Here is a 21,646-nt window from a genome sequence, read left to right as displayed (position 1 = left end):
TTCTGTTGTCATAAAAACTCAAAAGGTGTTTAGTTTGTCCAGTCTGGACTTATGTAAAAAAGATGGCAGCCTCCGTAGAGAGGACCCCCCTCGATGTGAGAACATCATGAGAATTATTCTACATTAAATTTCTGCCAATAGTTCTCTTTCACCTAAATCTTACACACTGGACCTTTAAGGTTTGTTATTTCTCTCACTTTCAGGTCAAGAAAATGAGGAGACAAAGGTCTTCAAGCCCCAAACTAGATTCTATCTTTTCAACCTTTGAGCTAATAAGCACTCATCCCCTCCTACACAGTTCACATCAGTCCAAGTTGCAGACGTTAGATTAGTACCTCATTATTGAATTTTAGACGCAACCGAACAAATAATGCTTTGATTCTATTCTAAGAAACTGTCACAGCCATCGCCTGAGAGCCACTGCTCTGCTGCCGAGAACACAATCTCAACCCACTCTTTGACCCAAAGGTCAATCCATAAAATATTTGAAAATCACATTTCAACTCTCAAAAGTAGCACACAGACACTGTCAACAGTTGTCCACCTCTGACTGCTGCTTTTCATTAGTTTATTCTTGGACAAGTAAAGATGAGGATTCGAGAAAAGGTCTTCTGATAGAAAGTGAAATCAGTACTTATATACACTGCAGTACACTTTTAGTTAGTTATTTAGATAACATGCATGAACTAACTTTTATTATTTTAAGGCAGTTTGAACTTCTGGGGACATTTAAATTGAAATTGTATTGCTCATAAAAGTTGCAGATGGCCATCTAATCAATTAATAATGTATAGATTATTGGCTAAGCTGAAATGTGCATTTACCTACAAAATAAAAAACTGAAATAAAGATGTAGAGCAGTGAAGTATTATTGTTTAAGAGCTATTTTTGTTAAAGCCTTAACAAGACACAATAGTGTCATTATAGAAATGATGTAGAGCTGATGAGCAGAATCTTTAATTCTGTACTTACGTATTCTGAAAGTGACTCATTAAACAGTAATAGCTCATATCTCAAAGATATATATATATATATATATATATGTGTGTGTATTTTTAAAAATATTAGCTCTGTATGATTCATTTAACTAACAGAATGCAAGAAAATGTGTTGACCAAATGGTTTTCATCAACAATGTATTAAGCCCAGTCAGTGGTGACTGAAAAGTGCCTAGAAGTGAATGTAAGTATATTTGTAAGCCAGTGTTAAAAACAATCACCTTTAAATGTGAATGTTTAAGTTTTTAATTTATTTCTAATCATTCCTGGATTTGCACCAGAATTTTTGACACATTTTTAATATTTACATCCCAAGGCAATCAAAGCCTGTATTAGAAGCAGAGGCACTTGGGGGTGTTTGTACCAGCTTAGGTATGGATACGGATGTAAGAGGGTGTATGGGAGCTGTGGCTCATGAGGTAGAGAGGATCGTCCTTAACACACTAGACCTACAATCCCCAGATGTTTCATGTGTGTAAAACGAGTGCTGTATGAATGCATGTGTGAACAGGGCATTGTGACCTACAACATAAAGCACTTTGATCGACCATTATAAAAATGGAAAAGCACTGGGCCTATACACATGCAGTCCACTTACATTAGCTCTAGGGTTCAATCCCATCTCATAATATAAAACGGCTTATAACTGAACTAATGGAGCACCACACTGACATATGTACAGTTGTTCTACCTTCCCACTGTCAATGGATAATAGCCTGGAAATTCACCATTCAAAAAAAGGAACACATTTTCATTAATTCAGTATGTTTCCATTATTCATTTATGACAAGGCTGAGGCGAGCAGGTATAGCAGTCCTGACTCACCATCCTCATAGAAATGCCACAGCAAGGGCAGGTCTGCGTTGACATGTTAATGTGACTTGACAGACATTTTGTTTCAGGTAATTCAGTGGAGAGCTATTCCTCAGTGTGCATGTCTCCAACTCACAGTGCATGACAGACACTGAGCCTGTGTTGGAGACCCTTTTCACTTTGAAAAATGGGACTTCCTGCTATGAAAGAAAAGGAGAAGTCAATCCTGTGCTGAAGGCTCAGTCTGCAGTGTGTGTGTGTGTGTGTGTGTGTGTGTGTGTGTGTGTGTGTGTGTGTGTGTGTGCGGCCCAGGCATAGACAACAAGGCAGCAATTATTAAATTTAGAAGTTAGTGGGCTCAGTGTGCCAGGAGTGTTCACATTACTATGCATCTCATTTAGAAAAAAATTGCTTTAGAAGATCAAATATGAAAACAGCCCTTTTTCCTACAGCCAGCACAGCCCAGAGGCAGAAACTATGCATCAGTGACAGATGTCAGATAAAAAAAAAAGCATCAACTCAATGCAATGTGTCTGTAATTATCTTGACCTTGTGTCCTCCTGCTCAGCCAGTTCTTTGGCGCAGTGACATGGGACCACAGTAAGGGCTCCCAAATCATTTTCACCTTCACCACTGCCATGCTGAGAATTCCGATCACATAAAGAAGGCAGAGGCACAGAGGCACAGATTGGCCGCCCAGATTCAGGGGCACATTAAGTTGGGGGAGAGAATACTATTATTGTTATCATTGTTAGTAAGTTAGTAAGTTAATGTAATTAAAATTACATTTTTATCTATTAAAAAGTAATAAATGGAATAAACTTGTGGGGGTTTTTTCTCCATTTTTGGCTAAATTATCAGGATGGCCTTTATATTTCACTAGCTTACTTCCTTGGAGGTGCTACAAGCAGAACAGAAGGGGAACTGTCACACTCTGGCCGCACTGGCTGCAGATCAGCCGTGGAAAGGCTGCGTGTCGCGGTTGTCTATTGTTCATGCTGGCAGCACAGCTCTGGGTGTATTTCAGTCTCCACAATAAGTTTGGTTTCATCAATCCTTGAAGTGTAGTCTGAAATGGGAAGAGATTTTTGTACCTGTTGCACAATGTTTGTTTGTTTGTGTGTGTGTGTACGTGTTTGTGTGTGTGTGTGTGTGTGTGTGTGTTTGAGAGAAAGAGAGAGAGAGAGACACACACAGAGAAAGGGGAAAATCTATAGAGGGTTATCGATCTTCAAAAATTAAATACAATTCAGCTTATTTACATCCTGACATCACAAAGCACATATGGTGTCATCAACATCCTGTGATCCAGGTCATATAAACATTAGGACTCAGACAAAGTGTTTTCAGTTCATTGCTTCCTGACCGATCAAGAAGTTTGTTTTATTTACATCTATCTTTCTCACAGGGAGGAGTCAAGTGAGTTTTTTTTGAAGGAGCATCTTCTTCAGGACTGCATGCATCACTGAGAGAAAGACGTAGTTTCCTTCCTTAAAAAACCTGAGGAGTGGATGTTCTATGAGTTCACCTCCAAACAGGTGAACAGCCTTGGGTATCAGATAATTTACATTCCGCCTGTCACAGTGGTTTAATGTCTGTGGTTGTCATGGTGATGAGAACAAAGCAGAAAGTAGCTCCGATCCCAATGATCAATTAACATAAATGAGAGAGAGGGGGAGGGAGGGACCCAAAATTCCTAGCGGCTCTCCTGCCCACTTTAGCTGTTCTTCATAAATATCTGACAAGTGCACCAATCAGAGCCAGGGAGGAAAAATGATTCCACCTTTCTCTCAGCTCTGCTCGGTAAATGTCCACGATTTGGGATTTTCAGTTCTGGAGAGTAATGACAAATGTAACTGGACGAGTTTTTGGCACTTCAGCAGCAAAACTGTTGCTCAGAGACCACGTTGGCTTTAATTTTATGACAGCACTAAAGAGTTTCAGGCATCGTCACTGTTCGACTCTTAAGTGTTTCTGAGTCAATGCATGAACCAATTTAGCTTTGTAAATATTTTACAACTGAGAATTTTGAATTTCTAAAACTTCTCGTGCAGAAGCCAATCACTTGATTCTCAGAATATCTCTGACAAAGCATTTGTGGATATTTTTTACGCAATTAGCCAAGTGAATTACTGGCCAGAAGTCCTTTGTGATGCACTGCATATGTGACAAATACCTAATGACAGGGTTTATTTCTGTACATTTGTATATTTTCACATTTCAGTGGTTTAGTCTTTACCTTATTTTTTCTTATCATGAGGTTCAGAGTATGTGGTTCTTTATTAATGGGACTTAATTTGCTTTATGGCCAATCAGGCAGGTGTGTGTCCTGATGCTGTCTTGCCTAATGGCTTAAGTCTATTATAATTGATCAAAGATTTATAATCAATTGGTTGGCACCAAATTAGGAAATGATCAGACAGTAATATCTGCAGGTCGACGGTAATCAGTCCCTCATCTCTCCTTCAGGTTGTCAGGTCATTAATCTGCCTCTAACGACCACAGTCACTGTTGTGACTCTTCTATTGGCTGTCAAAACCCCATTAGACTCCTCTAAGATTGAGGGAAGTGTCTGGCCAGTACACACGGCCACCCAAATCCTCTCACCAGGCCATCCCAACATCTTATGAATCTTCCTGTCACTGGCAGCTATAGTGGAGATGAACACTGCTGACACTGAGCCTTAAAATGAAAACAGAAGGTAGCAGTGTCTTTCTTTACGTTTAGGGATATGACATTGAAAAGTCTTAAGGCCAGACAGTGTTTGTGGGAATTGGAAAGTTTTACCTGCAGCAACAATACATCTGTCAGTAATGGCATGTCTAATATATCAATTAATCATTGTAATGATTATTAATATACAAGCCATTTTAGAAACCTATTAGGGTTTATAAAACCACAACAATTGTAAATGCAAAAGATGGACAATGATACCTAATTCAATTCAGTCACTTACATAAAGTGAGAAATCGCTGCAATATTCCAGGTGACATGGCAACATTTTTTTGATTATCCACATTTGGAGATTTGGTTAAAGGAACAGAAGACTAAAATGACAGTAGGGTGCAAACCTCTGCAGAAGTCCAACAGTCCCCCTTATCTCACAATGTTAAGGAAAGTCTTGTCCAGACTAGACTAGAAGCAGGGATTCAACGTTTGCCTTCACTCAGCCTTCTTACACGTCTTTTTATGGAAATTACTGACATTAACTTGTTACAGCCATGTATACATTATTGCTAAAATGATTTTTCAATTCCTCTCTTTACATTTATTATGTATTATACTGATTTGTATGATCTTAACCAGACCGTCCATTCATACCAAGTGTTTAAAGAAAGCAGGTAATTTTAAAGTAAAATAATGGCGACATATGGTTGCAGTCAGTGGCACAAGGTCTGACTGAATGTATTTGATAGCCCCTATTGATTCTGCAATGTAGTGGCTGTTTTATCAGGAGACAAATTGCTTCTGCAGACAAGCTCTGGGATTCAGTCGTTACTGCAGACTAAAGGGCAGCCCTGGACCAACCTGCAATAAGTCCTTCACCTTCCAAAATACAATCCGTACTGTGCACTGCAGATTTATTTGAGTTAATCATGCAATGGTACAGTTTTGAGAAATCCACGAACCTCCAAAATATATTTAAAAGTATTCAGCTTGTCATGATGCTTTTGATGATTTTTTCCAAACAATCTGATGGGTTTTAATAGTTAAAAGCTACAAAAGTATTTTCTCAGAGTAAGGAACTTGTGATCCTTCAGTTTATTTAAAAAAAATCTAAATCAAATTTGATGATATGTATTCTAGAATTCCTTTATTTAATCTCTATTTTCCCAAAGATCAGTCGTATCCTTGAGATCTATTCAACAGAGCTCAAAACAGACATTTGACTTCCATTCGATGAGCTCTAGTTACACAGAGAGGATGAAATGTGAGCTGTTGTAGAAATATGATAAACTGAGAAGCAATGGAAAGAGTCTTTGCTATTTGTGATTAAATATCTGTATCATCAAAATCTATCTGGCTCATAACAAAAAACTGAAGTGTTCCAAAGTCAAAAGGGAAATTAAAAAGATGAAACAATAGAAATTGCACTCAGAGGAAAAAGCCTTGTAGTTCACATTTTCAATCCTCCATGAAGGACTGGAAATCTAACTTATAATACTGAATGATGATACTAAGCAACAGTGCCACTGAGGGAGAAAGAAAACAATACATTCGTGCCAAGTAAAGGTTGTCAGAGATTCCTGCAGTCCTGTTATGAAAATAACTAAAACCCCTTTCTCTCTCTCTCTGTTTCAGTTTTGTGCTCAGTAATGAACTGTGAACAGATGGTGAGGGAGAGCATCAGGCCGGATTTTCTGCCACTTAACTGCAACATTTCTGGTCCAGAACTACCGACTGCTGCAGTTGCAATGGAGCCGCTCAATAGATGAGGCTCACTGCAGGTCTGTGATGCCCCAAAATGCCTGTGTTCACAAAAATTATTTGCTGTATCCAACACAAAACGGAGAAAGCAACACAATATGTTTTCAGCAATATCTGTGTTGCACAGTTTCATGTTTGCACAAGAAAAACTGTTGTATATAGTGAATTACTATTCTGATCACCTGTATCTTGACATCATCTCACCCGTTCTTTCTCCTCCTTCCATCAGCAGAGACTACAAAGGTAAACAAAGCCGTGGGAGCTGTAGGCTGGTTGCTTGACAATGAGAAAATAAATTTACAACTTATTTTCCCACCATCTTCACAGCTGCCACCCTCCCACACTGTGAGTTAACAGGGTAAACATTTACAATATGAAACCTAACAGACCCTCTGGTTGCACTCCGAACGCTAGTTGATGTTTTAGATTTTCGATACCGCATGTCGACTGTGATTTGATTACAGCTACAGAGTTATTTTGATTTATAAAATGCTTTTCATTGCCGTTCAATCAATCACATTTTATTTGTATGGCTCATATTCACAAATCAAAATTAGCTTGGTAACAATTTCTACAATGCGCAACATCCTCTGTCCCTGTAACCAAGGTGAGGAAAAACTTCCAGGATGGATAGAAGACAAATAGATGCCGCTTGTATTAGAGGACATTAATTTAATTCTGTTTTAGTATCTTGACCAAGAGTAGAGAACGATACAGGCTTTTTATTGTTGGCTTCATATGTAATAATCCCATTTAACTCTGCTGTTGCCATGTGCCTAAACCTATCCTCTCTCGAGTGTGGGTCTAGAGAGGATGATTCATATACCAACACAAATAAGATGAGGGTGATTCATTCTAATTCTCCTTTACGTCAACTACCACACAGGACTGTTCTCACTGACAGTCTGCAAAGCACAGAATATATTGACGTTTAGACTGTTGCAACATGGACGAGTTAATTAAAATTAAATGTAGGGTTTCTTTCCTGTCACAAGCAAAATGTTGGTTACCAAACACGTTGTTATAGTATTTACAGTATGTCAAACTTCCGCAGGGAGAGGAGTGATTACGAAAGAAAAAGAAGTGTTATAGTGAGGGTTTGACAAGCTTTCTTTTGATGAGGGCTTGTTAAAGGACAAGTACAACACCATGACTACAACCCACTTTACTCACAAAGAATATACTGCTCTTTTGATGGAAATCATTTCTTTTAACAGTAACACAGGAATCCTTCCAACAAGTTTTCAGAAAGTACAATAAAAAGTTATATGGAGACAGCTGTTTTCAAATGTGCCGAGGAGACGCTCCCTCTGCACCAGAGCTGCAGCCACAGTGAGCAGGCAAACTGAGTATGTTCCTGGAGACAGATACTTCCAGTGACCTGCATGGTAATTACTCAAAATAAACCAGATGAAACTTCTCTTTTGTACAATTAAATGATGAAAATATTCAAATATCTGATTTAAAGTGTAACGAGTACTGATTTTAAGTATCTATAGAAGGATAGATTGAACAGCTGCTTTGTTATCATGCCGTTATAACCAATTTTCTCCTCATTTGCAATCTCCACTTCAAAAACAAGAAGACAGAACAAGAACAAGGGAAAAGCTGCTTTCTTTTGCATGTCTGTCTAAGTGAACTGTAGCTTTCATTATCCGCTGACAAATATGTCTTTTCTCGTCTGACTGATGGATCGTTGTGAGCCAGGAGACAGAGTGAACTGCAGGTCGTGGGGAGAGTGATGACTTTTAAAGGATCATAAAGAACCTGAGGGGGACAGGTCTGTAGAGGATTACTCAAAGTGTTTTAATTTATGGGGTAATTCTAAAGGAAAGGCTCTCCTTATCAATGAAATAGCTTCAGTCTCAATGTGAGTCTTCTGACATTTCATTTGGTTCCCCCAGAGCACATGGTTTTAAAGAACAGCAGTGGCAGAGTTCTCAAATAGACGTCATTATGACCGATGTTACATCATCCTCTGCGGATGGTGTCGGACAGATAAAATATATGTAGCACTGTTCGAATTATAAAATGATTCATCAAATAGCTCATATTCTAAGTCTTGGCTTTCATCACCGGACACCAGGGCTGCTAGCTGCTTTATTCAGTCTGCAAGAAGAGTGCAAGCAGGGGTGCATGGAGCTGTGGGGTTTCTAATGAGACTAAACACGTATTGAAAATATGATCAAATTAATTGTGTCCCTTCCTCTTCTTTTATTGCTCTGAAAATCTCCTCTTTGGTTTCTTTGCTGGCTCTGTCATGATGTACATACTGAGATTACCACACTAACTTTTTCTTACGACTGACTCTGGCTAATATTTCCAGGTTTCGTTGTTGTAATTGGTGGTGTGTGACATTTACTGTAAAGTATGTTGTAAATGTTCTGCATGATACACCAGACTTACATGGTGCCATGATTCTAGGCGGTCCAGGAGTGCAGTGAGGGCTATTGTCCTATGACTTTGCGTATTTAAATGATTTTAAAGCTATTTTGAGGCAAAGGTAAAATGTGCAACAACAAATCAGTATAAAAGAACCAATGAGAAAATGTTTTGCTACAGGGAAACCACAGACCTACAAAGAGGCCTACAAATCAATTCAGATAGGAGGGAACCTGCCTGTTTGGTACAGGACCCAGGAAACAAAACGAAAATCACATCATGATCATTTTATATTTTCAGTAAATGTGAAATTAATAAAATGTCACCATTCCCACCAAACTTGTGCCTCATATTGAAATCACAATATCTGTCAAAAATAATTTCAATGTGATTTTTTGATATTGTTCTCCTCTTTCTATCTTAAGTGCTAAAAAGGACACCAGCAGAATCACAGAGACACAAGTAGAGGACTGAACAATAACATTCAGCAACACTGCATTTTAAGGGAGATCTCTGTTCAGCAGGACAAACAATAAAAACCAAAGATGCAGCAACATTACCAAGGTTGTTTTTTCTGACCCATCAGCTCTCCCAGGCACTCAGCCTGAGTTTGTATTTTTCAGAGTGGGGGAAAAAAGAATCTACAATCTTGATGGCAGCATTGCAGCTTTTGTTTGAAACTAGGATTTCCTGTTTTTTTTAATACTGTTTGTCCAAATCATTGTGGTTTTGGCTGAGAGCGCTTGACAAATGAGCAAATTCCAACTCAGATGTGAATAATACCAAGAGAGGGTGCAATTAAGTGTGAAATTAAAATCTTTACAGAGACAAATTTGGCATCTTTGCACAACTTTACATTAGTGGGCCAACTTGTTTCATGATGAGAGCCACTATAAAAACATATCCTTTCTATAATGACTCTTGTTAACATTGACTCAGAGGAGTCACTTGTTGCTTGACCATGTGGGGAATGTTGGGTCAATGTAAACAAAACATATAAAGAGTCATTGTGTTAATATGTTACAGTCTGTAACATAATACAGCCTGTATAACCTTTTCCTTAAACATGGTCTGTTAACAATATAGACTGTATACAATGATGAACGACACATCTGCACTTCCTGCCACTATCCAGCATCAAATGAGTTTGGCAAAACCAAACTTACAGCAAAAGTTTACACTTGAACATACATCAGTGTGATAAGTGATAAGAACTATGATGTCATCACACTCAATGGCAGCCTAGGGTAACGCTCCTCTGAAAAATATAGATTTTGCCCTGCTAAACCGTAAAATACAGATTTTCTCTGCAATATTTGATAAGACAAGTAGGGCAAGAATGGGAAAAAGGATTGATGATTAAAAAAGCATCGCCAGAGAGCCAACAAAAAAAAGACCCGAGACCCTCCGTGGACAAAGGAGACAAGCCACGATCAATAATAATCTGATTACTCCGCAAAAATAAAAAAAAGAACTGCCTAAAATGACAGAAACCATCTTTGAGAAAGATGACTTACATTAACTTTTTAGTTTGGTCCATGTCCCATCCACTAACATGACCTATACTGCAGCCAGCTACCAGATGACAATACAGATTCATCGGCTTCACTTTTGGGGAACGGTCCTGTCATCCATCTTTATTTACAATCAATGGTTCACACAGTTGTTCTTTCTTATTTGGCCTAATCACTCCCACCCTGTCGGCTGCACCTGTTACAATGGGAACGATTGACTTATTTGGTGGCTGAAGTTTGGTGGCCATCCAACCTGAGCCGAGATAATGAGCCATAATAAGTGGAAACATCTGTTCAGGCAGGCAGGGGGTTTAACTAATCACTGGCCGAGTATTGTATGTAAAATCTATGAGTCTTCATCGAGGTGAAACACAACAGTTAAGGATGCGTCGACGACTCCCAGGCACTGTCCACTAACCCTCACTGCAGTTCAGAATGCTCACACAGCTGCCTCAGGATGTTTTATTTTCAGATTCTCATGCATAACAGTTATGTTGCTGTGGATCTCATTTGTGCGTTCTGGAACAATGTCTAATTTCCAGTGTGCCCCAAGAACAGAAGCCAGCTAATTTATGGATAAACAGTGATGCAATGCTTTCCTCATGAATCTACATATTTATGTAATACATCGTGTCGATGTGTCGTTGCAGCCCTTCTTTGACATGTCGAGACACAGTGACGGTCATCTCTTTCCTCCATAACTCTTTCACTATATCGCTCCTATCTCATTAAAATTTGATATTTTATCTGTCAATCAGATGTTTGATGGAAGAAAGAAGCACTTCTGTGACGTAACTCTGAATGTGTCCAACGTGTCATAAATGCTTTCAGTGGGTGAATGACAGTGACCTTGCCACAGTGGTGACAAGTGAAACCCAGTCAGAATGAGAATGTCCATCACAGGCCTAATTAGTGAAGGACAGATGGTGTCTCCGAAGGAGAGGTCACTCTGGTGGGTAACTGCAGTGAATACTTGGTAAAACAGAGCTGAGCAAGGACAAAGATCCCATGCCCTCCCATTAATCAAGGCCAGTCCTCTACCGAGCTTTGACCTGGCCGACAGTCAGGTAACAGGTGACTTGCCATCATTATATGAACCACATATATATATATATATATATATATGCTGACTTCTAAGATGACATTGTATCATCTACCATCACTGCAGACCAGCACTATAACAGATCCAACATATTTCTGATTAAAAAAGAAAAGATGATACTACTCAGGAAAAGGTCGAATTCGGCATGAATTTGGTTGATACCACTTTCACCATTGGCATTCTCATGGCTCAAAGTTGTTTTTTTGGGGGGGGGTACATCTTCTGCTGTTTGCATCATTCACATGACAAGTATACAGACCATGCTACATAAGAGCATACTGTGTTGTGTAACCCTGGCCCCCATAACAAATCAGTTCCAAATGTTAATCATCCGGAGATACGCTCCCGAGTAACACTCCCATGTTCTTGTGTTGTTGAGTTATTACACACACACACACACACACACACACACACACACACACACACACACACACACACACACACACACACACACACACACACACACACACACACACACACACACACACACAAACACACACACACACACTAGAGTCCAGGGTAATTATAATTCATAAGAGCATCATCAATCATCCCACTCACTGATAATAAACTCTGATGAGACTATAATCAAAGTAAAATTCGTCCACCTCTGTATACATTACAATAAATATATGAGATATGCATTTTCCTCAACTGGATTTCCATTTTTCAGGTCTTTCTCACTACATTTTCTCTGTGCAGCTTCGAAACCTTCGAGAGCTCTAAGAGATGTGTGCAGTCTCTCACTCGAAAGAAACATCGGCATCAGCACAGCGGGTCGGGACTGCCAGGGGGCAGAGCCTGACAAGAGAAACAAGCCCCAGAGCTTGAGGGATGAAAGAGAATAGGAGTTAATGAGCAGGTATCTTGTTTTTCCTGCAAATACCGCGCTCACAGAGGTTATATGTTTTGTCTGTGCTCCTAATACCTCACCGCCTTCCTAAAAGAAGTCTAAGAATAACTCAGGAAGTTCACAGGTTGACTTGTAAACAAAGTCAAATCTAGTGCTACATGGTGTATGTATAGTTCTTCCAAGAGATGAGTTGAATACCAAAAAGAAACCCAACATGCAATTTAAATCAACAAATCAAGTCTTATCTGAGTGACAGCATATCAAGGGTGAATGGGCCTATCCATATTCCATTTGGCTTTGCAGCCTCTATGTTTTTCCAAAATTCAAATGTGCAACTCCAGCCATATGTCATCCTATCTTTTGGAAAACAGCAGAGGCTATAAATGATTGGAAAGGGGCTTTGTAATTATACCACCAGATTCTAGCATGCTAGAAAATAATTACATAATTAATCCTCGATAGCTGTTTTGTGAGCTCCACTCACACATCTATGTAGCTGTCCTGTATTTCTAAGGCCATGTTCAAAAAGACACTGCATTAAAAAAAGAACAGACACTTCTTTTTTTTACTGTATGACACCAGCACAGCAGGGCTGCAGATGCAGGGTTGAGACTGTTGGTTCCTTTTTCTTCATATAGACATCAAGTTTCCATCTAGGTCATAGCTAGTTATGAAATCCTATCACACCACAGAGTGTCTGTCCTGCCAGGCTGTTGACAGTGTCGGCAGCCGGTGTTAACTACGCACCGGTAGTTCGAGCTGTAGCTATGTGCAGTCCAGTGACGGGCATGCAGTTAGCAGCAGGCAGGGGGAATTCAGTGAATTCATTTTGAAAGAGCCTGTTGATAAATGATGTCGCTGTCACTCTATCAATCAGTCATTTGCACTGGCTCTGCTGGCCCTGGTCCAGACAATAAGTTGAACCAACGTAATGTGATCCAGCGCACGATCCACCGGCCAATGACATGGGAGCAAGTGCACATGTGCGGTAGATTATTACTGTGCACACAAGCTGCCACCCCCTCTGTGTGTGTGTTAGTGTACAAAATAACTGAAGAAGACATGGACAGATTTTAACCAAACCAAAGGAGGGGATACTACCTGGGAGAGTATCTCTATTTGAAGGTGATCAAGGTCCACGAAACTATGGTGCAAAACACACATTTTCCAAGACCTCAGCAGAGATAAGGCAATGATTTAAATGGTGGAAAAACTGCTGATTGTATGGTAGGTGCAATGTCATCATGAAGGCAGAAAATGATGTCATGCTTCAGTAATGCATTAACTTTTGCAAAAAGTAAGATGAGAGTCACGATCATCATCATCATGTGGTAAATGACGTAATGATTACATCCTGATAAAATGATTAAATGTTACAAAAAAGTGTATACTGTCTAATTGGGGTATACACAAGTTAGGCAACCATGTGAATGGTTTTAAAGGCTTTATCTAAAAGGGACAATAAAATGACTTGTTTCCTTGCTATTAATCCACTATTCTTTTTTTTTTTTGGCATCTGTTTAGGTCTTCACACTCCTGGAGCTACTTTCATCAGATCGTATTTCATCGGCACATTGGTGCTTTTGGTCTGAATACTGAATGCAAAGAAGGGGAAAAAACAGATATAATTTTCTTTAAACACCTTTGAATAGCGTGCATTTCCTACAGGTAGAAGTTGCAGATGCCACCAATGCAGAAGAGATGCAAGTATGTGAATACTTAATCATTTTAATTCAACAAAAAAAATGTATTTCACATTTATTCTTGTTTTGGAAGAACACCACCTTCAGGGTATAAACTAGACAGGACTAAAAACTAGCTGGTTGAAGTTAAGATGTTATAAAACTATCAGCACTGGATATTAGTAAGAAATGAGTATATACATATTCTTCAAAGTCCACATTTACATTTCCTGCACGCTGTCACATCGCTTCCTGACTAGGCACCTAATGTTGTGCTGATGCAACTGAAAGTGTTGCACATTCCTAATACTGTAATCATGGAAGAAGACAAAGTGTACTGTTTAATGTATTCTCCTGTCATGCTTAAAACATAGTTTCTCTTCTGTACTGACATTTTATGAGTATACACTTAAGGATCCTCAGCAGATAGTCAGTTTCAGTCCCTGGTCAACAGCCGAGACAATATCATCTATTACAAGAGCCAGTGAGAAGCAGTTGACCAAGAGGGTGTTTTTTTTATTCCTGAAATGAGTGTCCTCAATGGGGGCATGTTTTTGTTCAGCGTGTGTTTTTTAGTGGCCTGTGTTCGATTGGCTCTAGCGGCGACATGCCTGCGAAATTGGAACAGCAAATGATAAGGTACAAAACAGTGGCTGCTTAATTTAAAAAACTGGGGGGGAAAGTCGGAAACTGACTCTTTAATTCCACTAATCTTATCAGTAGCCTACTGAATCCCTGTGATTGTTTTCACAAGCTATAATTCTATGAAATAAATGTTTAGTTGAAATATTCACATAAAAATGCATCAGAGTTGAGGGACTTTTTCGAACAATTGCTTGAACAACAGCACTTACATGCAAATCCTTGACAGTGACAAAGCTGATATACTGTATCTGGTTTCTGACGTCACTGTTACTAACTGTGTTCCATTATGTACTCGTGTTCCTTTTCCTGGCCAACACGTGAAGTCTGCATACCTCTGCCTCCTCTATGTCTTTATGCTGCCTGTGTGCTGCCTATTGTAAAATAAGGCATTCAGAGCCATGTAGAGTGAAGGGATTTTGGAGTGTGAAAAGTAGAGTATGAAAATAGAACTGACTGTCCTACTTGACCTTGCAATTGAGCTAATACAGAGATAATGTTGACAATACACTAAATAGTCTTTAAATGTAGCATATTTAGCCTCTTAATTGTGATGGATACTTGACTTTCTAGTAATACTGAATAGTGTGCACTTGATAGGCTTCCACTGCATCTATCAGAAACATTAGCATGGTCAACAAAACCATTAATTACAAGACTGCATCACTTCATCACCTGGTAATCACAATGCAATGGTTCCACTGACGTGATGCAGCGGCAGCACCTGACAGGTCATCACTTAAGTACACTTTTGTTGATAACAGATAATATTGGTATATTTAGGTACATTTGTGTGTATACAACGACACAGAATGGACATGACGCAACCCCTCTATCTGGTCTTCTGCCACTTTTACATCAAGATGTCCCTGGACTTTCCCTCCTGTCCCCTAATCACCTGACTCCCCACACCCGCCTACACACCTGGAGTATTGACTGAGAGATTGAGTGACATGTTGTCCTGGGGCGATGTCAAACAGTGTGCAACAGGATTTGACTTATTTCCTTTTGTTTGGTGGGAGGGTCAGGGAGGTCACCCAATCAGCAGACAGGTATATAAACCTTGCTTGCACTTTCTATCTATACGTTTTGCTGGGGTTGAATACTCGTTTGTTTTTTAGTTCTCCTCATCGTGCCAGGTTGTACTCACTGAACTCACTGTTTATAAAGATGAAACGAGGCTAGAGTGCCGGGAATAAATGATGTGCAGAAGGAATACAATATCAGCAGGCAGAGTAATGTCCAATCATAAGAGCTGCTCCTGTCTGTTTTAAAAGCAGCAGACAGCTTTAAAGCAGTATATGGAGTTTATCTTACTAAGGAAAGACAAGTGTAGACATGGAAGGCAGAGAAATATTACCTACCAGGATTAGAAATTTGCAAATCGTTTTTTACGATACAATGTCACATCAGGGTGATAGATATCGTGACACATCATATTATTTGTGGAATTTCATGTAAATTTTGCCGTTTATCAGTGGGCTATGTCTTTGCAGATGTCAGTTTAGCCGAACAGCAGATGTTAACTTGGTTTAACAGCAGCCATTATCTCCTTCCATCCTCATGATTTTTGCCATATGGTGTGCTGCCAGCAAAAGCCTCTCGTAACGTCTGACTCAGGAGTTTGTGTTGAGCTCAAAGGTACTTTAGTGGCTCTCCTCCTTAGATTCATTCTGCACCCAGAATTCCACCTCTCTGTTAACCTCTGTTTTCACATGATTCTTGTGAAGGAGATAGAGGAGGTTAGTGGTGGTGATTTTGTGTGTGACTTGTGTTTGTTCGTTGTGTAATTCAAAATACAAGTCACAAATTTTGATTACCACTATTGCTATTAATAAGCATTGTTTACCTGTATGTTAAAAAACTGAATAATTCTAAATCTTAACATTACAGACCATAATTTGCATTGTGTTTAATTGGTGGTCACATGGAGCATAGTCACTGCTTTCTGGCAAAGGCAATGTTTTATATCCTTTTTTAAACTTGTAAATGCTTTTAAATAGCGTTTAGTCACTGAGGCCCAATGGGAATGTAAAAATATTAAATACAAAAGGGATCATGCCAAATTGAAGCAACAAATTAATTAATGTAATTATAAATTATTCGATTCTAGGGCCCATGTCACTGATCAGTGACATGTGCCCTCTGTGGTGTTGCTCACATTCTCACAGCACTTTTATAAATGTGTTACTGCAGCTATGATTGATTTTGGGACTAAAATGGACTGCACATTAAGCATATTAGAATAGGACCTCCTTTAAACAACCATTCAAAAATGTAATTCACTTTTTTCTCTATCCGGACAGAGGGTATGAACTAAATCTTTGATTGATTTCCTCTTTTGATAACAAATATATGTAGCAGCATGTGCTTATGTAAGTGCACTTCTTATGGATTAATGATTGGAACATGTCCATGAAACACACTGAAGCTGTTGGCTCGTGGTCTCATGGCCAGCTGTGTACAGATGGGTGTCCAGGGGACATTCAGATTCTGCCCTTGTTTATATATTAATGTCAAAGTCATTTTGACCTTCTGACGATGAATAGATGGAAATGGCTTTTACATTACACTGAATCAAACGGACGTGGTGGGAAATGAAAAGGACATAAAAAATAAATGCTTTAAAAAAAAAAAAGGTTTAAGATAACACTATGACCTTTAGGCTGGACATATCACTAACCCATGAAGATTAATAGTGAGGTTTAGATCTAAATATCTTCAGAACTGTTTATTTGATTACGATCTTTATCTTATATTATAATGTATGATTGTGATGGGTATTTTCTATTTCATTGTGTTTTATATTGTGCTTTTATTTGCTTTCTGTTTTTAACCTGTGTGTAGTGTCTGAGCATTGTTAAAAGTGCTTCATCAATAAAAATGTATTATTACAGATATATGCTTCTGTATACATCATTCTGGATTTTTAATATTTATATTTCAATATTATTAAATGAGTACATGTACTACAAATTTTCCATTAGTTAATACTCACCAACTTCAGAGTTAGCATTTTGTACACGTTCATGTGTGTAAGTGTGTAAGTGTCAGCTTGTCAATCAAAGCTATGGTATCTGAATGGATGTCATATAGTCCCATTAATCACTACTTGATGTATTAAAATGTGGAATCAATAGTAATTAGCCGGCGGTAAAAATGAACCCTCACTACAATGTGCCTTTTAAATGGTCGCTTCATGTGAGTGGCATCACACGCCACAAGGACTCAACCGTTACTTAAAACCAGGGGTTGTAGCCTTTTTGTGTTTTGCATTTATAGCAGAAGCACCATGGAGTTCCTCATCCTTTACTCTGCAATGAGGGCAATCCCTTAGTGACGACCTCTCTAAGCACTTTGTGACAGTCCCTAAAGGCTACAGTCCAGCTTCCAGGGAACATTTCAGAGCCCAGGATAGAGTTAAGTTCAACTAAAGCTGCTGACCTCAGCTATCTAACCTCCCCCCATTAGCATCCCGGAGATGTCTTTGCATTTACCATGCAGGAGCTAGCTCCAGGGCTGGTGCATAAATTTAGCAATGGTAGATGTTTGCTCTAATTAAATTTATGGGTAGAAAATGTTTGAAGAAGCAAGACACCACTGTTTTATTGTTAAGCTTGGAATCAGGTCATACCAAATGAGCAGTGATGAAATGCACTTTGATATTTATGAGTACTGAAAGCGACACAAGGTGCCTGGCTATAAAAACTGGAGTGTATAGTCCTTCTTTCTTAGGATGAATTTTGAAAAAAGCTCTCAGGACAAACCATAATTGATTCATGATTCAATCAAATGAGTAAAACTAAACTGGTTAGGAAAAGTCCTGGAAATACCCATTAACAGCCACATTTTTATGAGGTAATATTTAACATCCGATGTTTGATTTTTTGTGATTGTTTTCGATTGCAGTCACTCATGACAACGCTTTATTGACTTTTACAACAGCTGAGGTTATTTTACATGTGTTAAAAAACGTAAAATAATTTTTCTTATCTACTGTACCTTCTGTCTAGTAATAAATCCTTGGTGCGATAAGAATTGCAGATAATCAGTAAACTCACTGGAAAAGCCTGTGATGCTCTGTTGCCTTTTGCGATACGGCAGTGAAAATAAAATCTTGTAGGGAAGATGACTTTAATATAATTATTTCAGTTATTCTCAGCAGTCATCAGCAGTTTTTTCTTTCAAGATCCAACAGAATTTCCTGCAATTAGGAATAATGAAGTTTAGTGGTGGATCAGCTTCATGATTGAATTTAGAAAGAAGAAATTAGACGTGGGGGCTTCGACGCACTGAGCCAAATTCATCATTATACTCATATTAAAACATTACATGTGTGTATGTGATACAGGCCCACTGCAGTAATCAATTATCAACCCAAGAACATATATACTTTACATATATAACAGTTCTCACTTGGCTGCTGTAATCACCAAGTTATCATGGTTGGGGAGGCATATACATGGATACTTCATTAGAAATACATAACTTCTAGTTTCCAATTGCACAGTTTCTCTATAGTAACTGCATGTAGTGTGATTTGCTGAAACACAAATACGGTAGTCCCACCTGGCTGGTTGTGATGCTCAGAGGAGTCTGCAAATTTAATAACCCAAACGCTCCAATTGAGTCTTTCAATGTGACCTCGTACAGTCCATGGCACATCCATTTAGATTCCATCTGCTCTGAATTAAGGATGTGCACACTCATTTCTGTCCCTGCTGCTCCAAGCAAAACAACTACTGTTGATCAGAATCACATAAGCGCTGGCAACTGCCTGCGTGAGATGAGAACAGCTGCCAGGGAGCTGCAGGTAGAGTCAGACGATGCTATGGAGTTTTATTTGTCAGTGCAATCTTAACTGTGGCCTTTAACATTTGGCATTTTATACAGTGCAATTGGCTTTTCGTTAAAAGCAAATAAATGTACTCAGTGTTTGAAGTCAGTGAAGATGCAGCTCATAACCGTAACCGTTCAAGTGTTATGTTTAAATACACAGTAGATGCTCATCATGAATTTATAAACTATTATCTGTTCGTGTTGTCTGTCAAAACCTGGATGAAATGAGTTCTATCAACATTGTATCGACCATGTCTTATATTTCTACCGAGGAAAATGTATATCCCAATAATTATCTTTATCGTTTTATCACCCAGCCCTAATGTGACTAGGTCAGCACTCCAGCAAACCTTAACTTTTACTCGTTGCAAGTGATCCAAGATCAATCAAACTGAGTGTCACACTCTTGACTTAAGTAGGAGAATTCAGTTGCGTCGTCTTGAAGCACGGTGCATAAATCCTCATTAGTATTACAGGATGAATTCTGAATGACCACACAGCTCTATAGAAAGGCTTATGTTATTAGTGTACTGTATAATTAAACTGTTGTGCATGCCAAGTTGGAGCAAGTGAGTTGCTGACTGCTTGAAGTCTCCAATTACAGTGGATACCATATACTATACAGTGTGCAATGTTTCTGAAATATCTCTATTGATTTCTGCTCATACAGAAAAGTGAGCTGACACCTACACCGTATGGCTCATTCATTTTTGCAGCGCTATTAATCATGGCTGAATGCGTTTGGCTTGCAAACAGCAAACGCATTTGTTTGCTGCACACCAATTGTCAAAAGACATTTCTTCATTTCACATAAATTCTACCCAATGAAAACATAAAAATAAAACCCACAGCTATGTCTGAGGGTGTATGACACACACTCTCAAACTGTTTTGACAGTGGTCTACTGCCCCTGAGATAACTGTTATCCCTGCAGGCCAACACTTGAACACGTTTCAGACCCAGAGGTTTGGTTTATTAGTTGCATCCTGCTGAGCACACTTAAGGCTGCGAGCCCAATTAGGCACATTTGCTACTTTCCCTGCCTCAGTGCAGGATCATTGGAGTAATTTTTCATGCTTATTCTAACAAAAAGGGCATTTTCATTCTTTGCTGCATTTAAATATCAATTACTACATAACCTTTAATTAAAGGAAAAGGGCTCTCTCAAGGACATATGAAAGGAACATTCACAGAGCCTGGTGTCACAGTTACATACTTGAATATTTTGGGAAATTGTTTAGAGAGATTTTTTTGGAGGTCTAGTACAAACAGTCCCTTTTAATAGAGTAATTGGGTTAAAAGGCACTTTTAAGGAAAGGCACATTTTAAGCAGCTGAAAGGAATCTAAAGATGCCTGGAGTTAGCTTTGATAAATCAGACTCTTTAAATATATCTGAGGACTCTTGGGGAAGCCCCGATGGTGTGGAGAGCATCTGCGAAACAAATGAAGACATCAGAGAGAGTGAAAGGAAGTGAAGACGGAAAATGGGCTTGAGTTGCACTGCAGTCCACATCTCTGCAAGATAGATGAAGTCAGAGAAGACACCCACTTACTCATTTTGTAATTGGGAGCCAGGAGGATGAAGACCTATTCGACACATCACTGCCTCCTCAGCAGAGACTGTCCCTTCACACTTGCAGAAATTCATGACAGACATGTAAAGCAGCTGAATGGGAACAAAAGAAAAAAACAAGTGTTAACCCATTGCGACGTCATCCATTGGACGACATTACTGTCAATCACACAGTACACATGCCCCAATATTTACCATGCTTTATCTATTTGATTCTATATGAGGCCATAATTTGCGAAGTTAACATCATGCTGTATTAAAGAAGACTTGAAACTAGCAAATTAGTTCATAAGCACTGTATGAAAATGTTTACTGAGGTTATATATAGTTTTATACTGTGTATATATATATATATATATAAGTGAGAAGTAGAGTTATCTTCTCATTGCAAAAAAGAAGCAAGTTTCTAAAGTCAACCAGTGGAGTCACCTTTTATGCACATCAACATTGGCCTCACTGTCTGGACTTGCAGTCTACAGCCATTTTCATTTTCAGACTACAGCCCAAACTCCACCGCAACACAAAGAAGAAGACATAATAATGCTATATATTTTTAGCCCCCAGCAACAAGGCAACACAGTGTTTGTGTTTTTAATATTTTAAAAGATAAGCAATGACAGTTTACACAGTATTTCAGCATCCTGCATCAACATGTGTCTGCAAATAGCATCATGAAGGGTGGTGTTATTTCTATATTCAATTAATGAACCTTGGATCCGGTGTGAAACTGAATTTATGCATTTGTTAACAAATTGGTTACAGTGGCTACAGGTTTAATACAAGTCTGTGGGAAACACCTTATTCACTGATTTAATCACA

General features: G+C 38.8%; 1 long non-coding RNA gene across 4 annotated transcripts in view; it reads right to left on the bottom strand.

Annotated features, from left to right (window-relative positions):
- LOC109631214 (uncharacterized) overlaps positions 1–21,646 on the bottom strand; it is a 110,061-nt gene that overhangs the window by 77,455 nt on the left and 10,960 nt on the right. For all 4 annotated transcript variants that reach the window (XR_011244424.1, XR_011244421.1, XR_011244423.1 and 1 more), the window contains one exon: positions 20,808–20,920. This is a non-coding gene — a long non-coding RNA (uncharacterized lncRNA). The remainder of the gene's footprint in view (positions 1–20,807; positions 20,921–21,646) is intronic.

This window comes from Paralichthys olivaceus, chromosome 10 (genome assembly GCF_024713975.1).
Source record: "Paralichthys olivaceus isolate ysfri-2021 chromosome 10, ASM2471397v2, whole genome shotgun sequence".
NCBI lineage: Eukaryota > Metazoa > Chordata > Actinopteri > Pleuronectiformes > Paralichthyidae > Paralichthys > Paralichthys olivaceus.
Note: the sequence above shows the minus strand (reverse complement) of the source record. Positions and strands in the feature narration are given on the sequence as shown.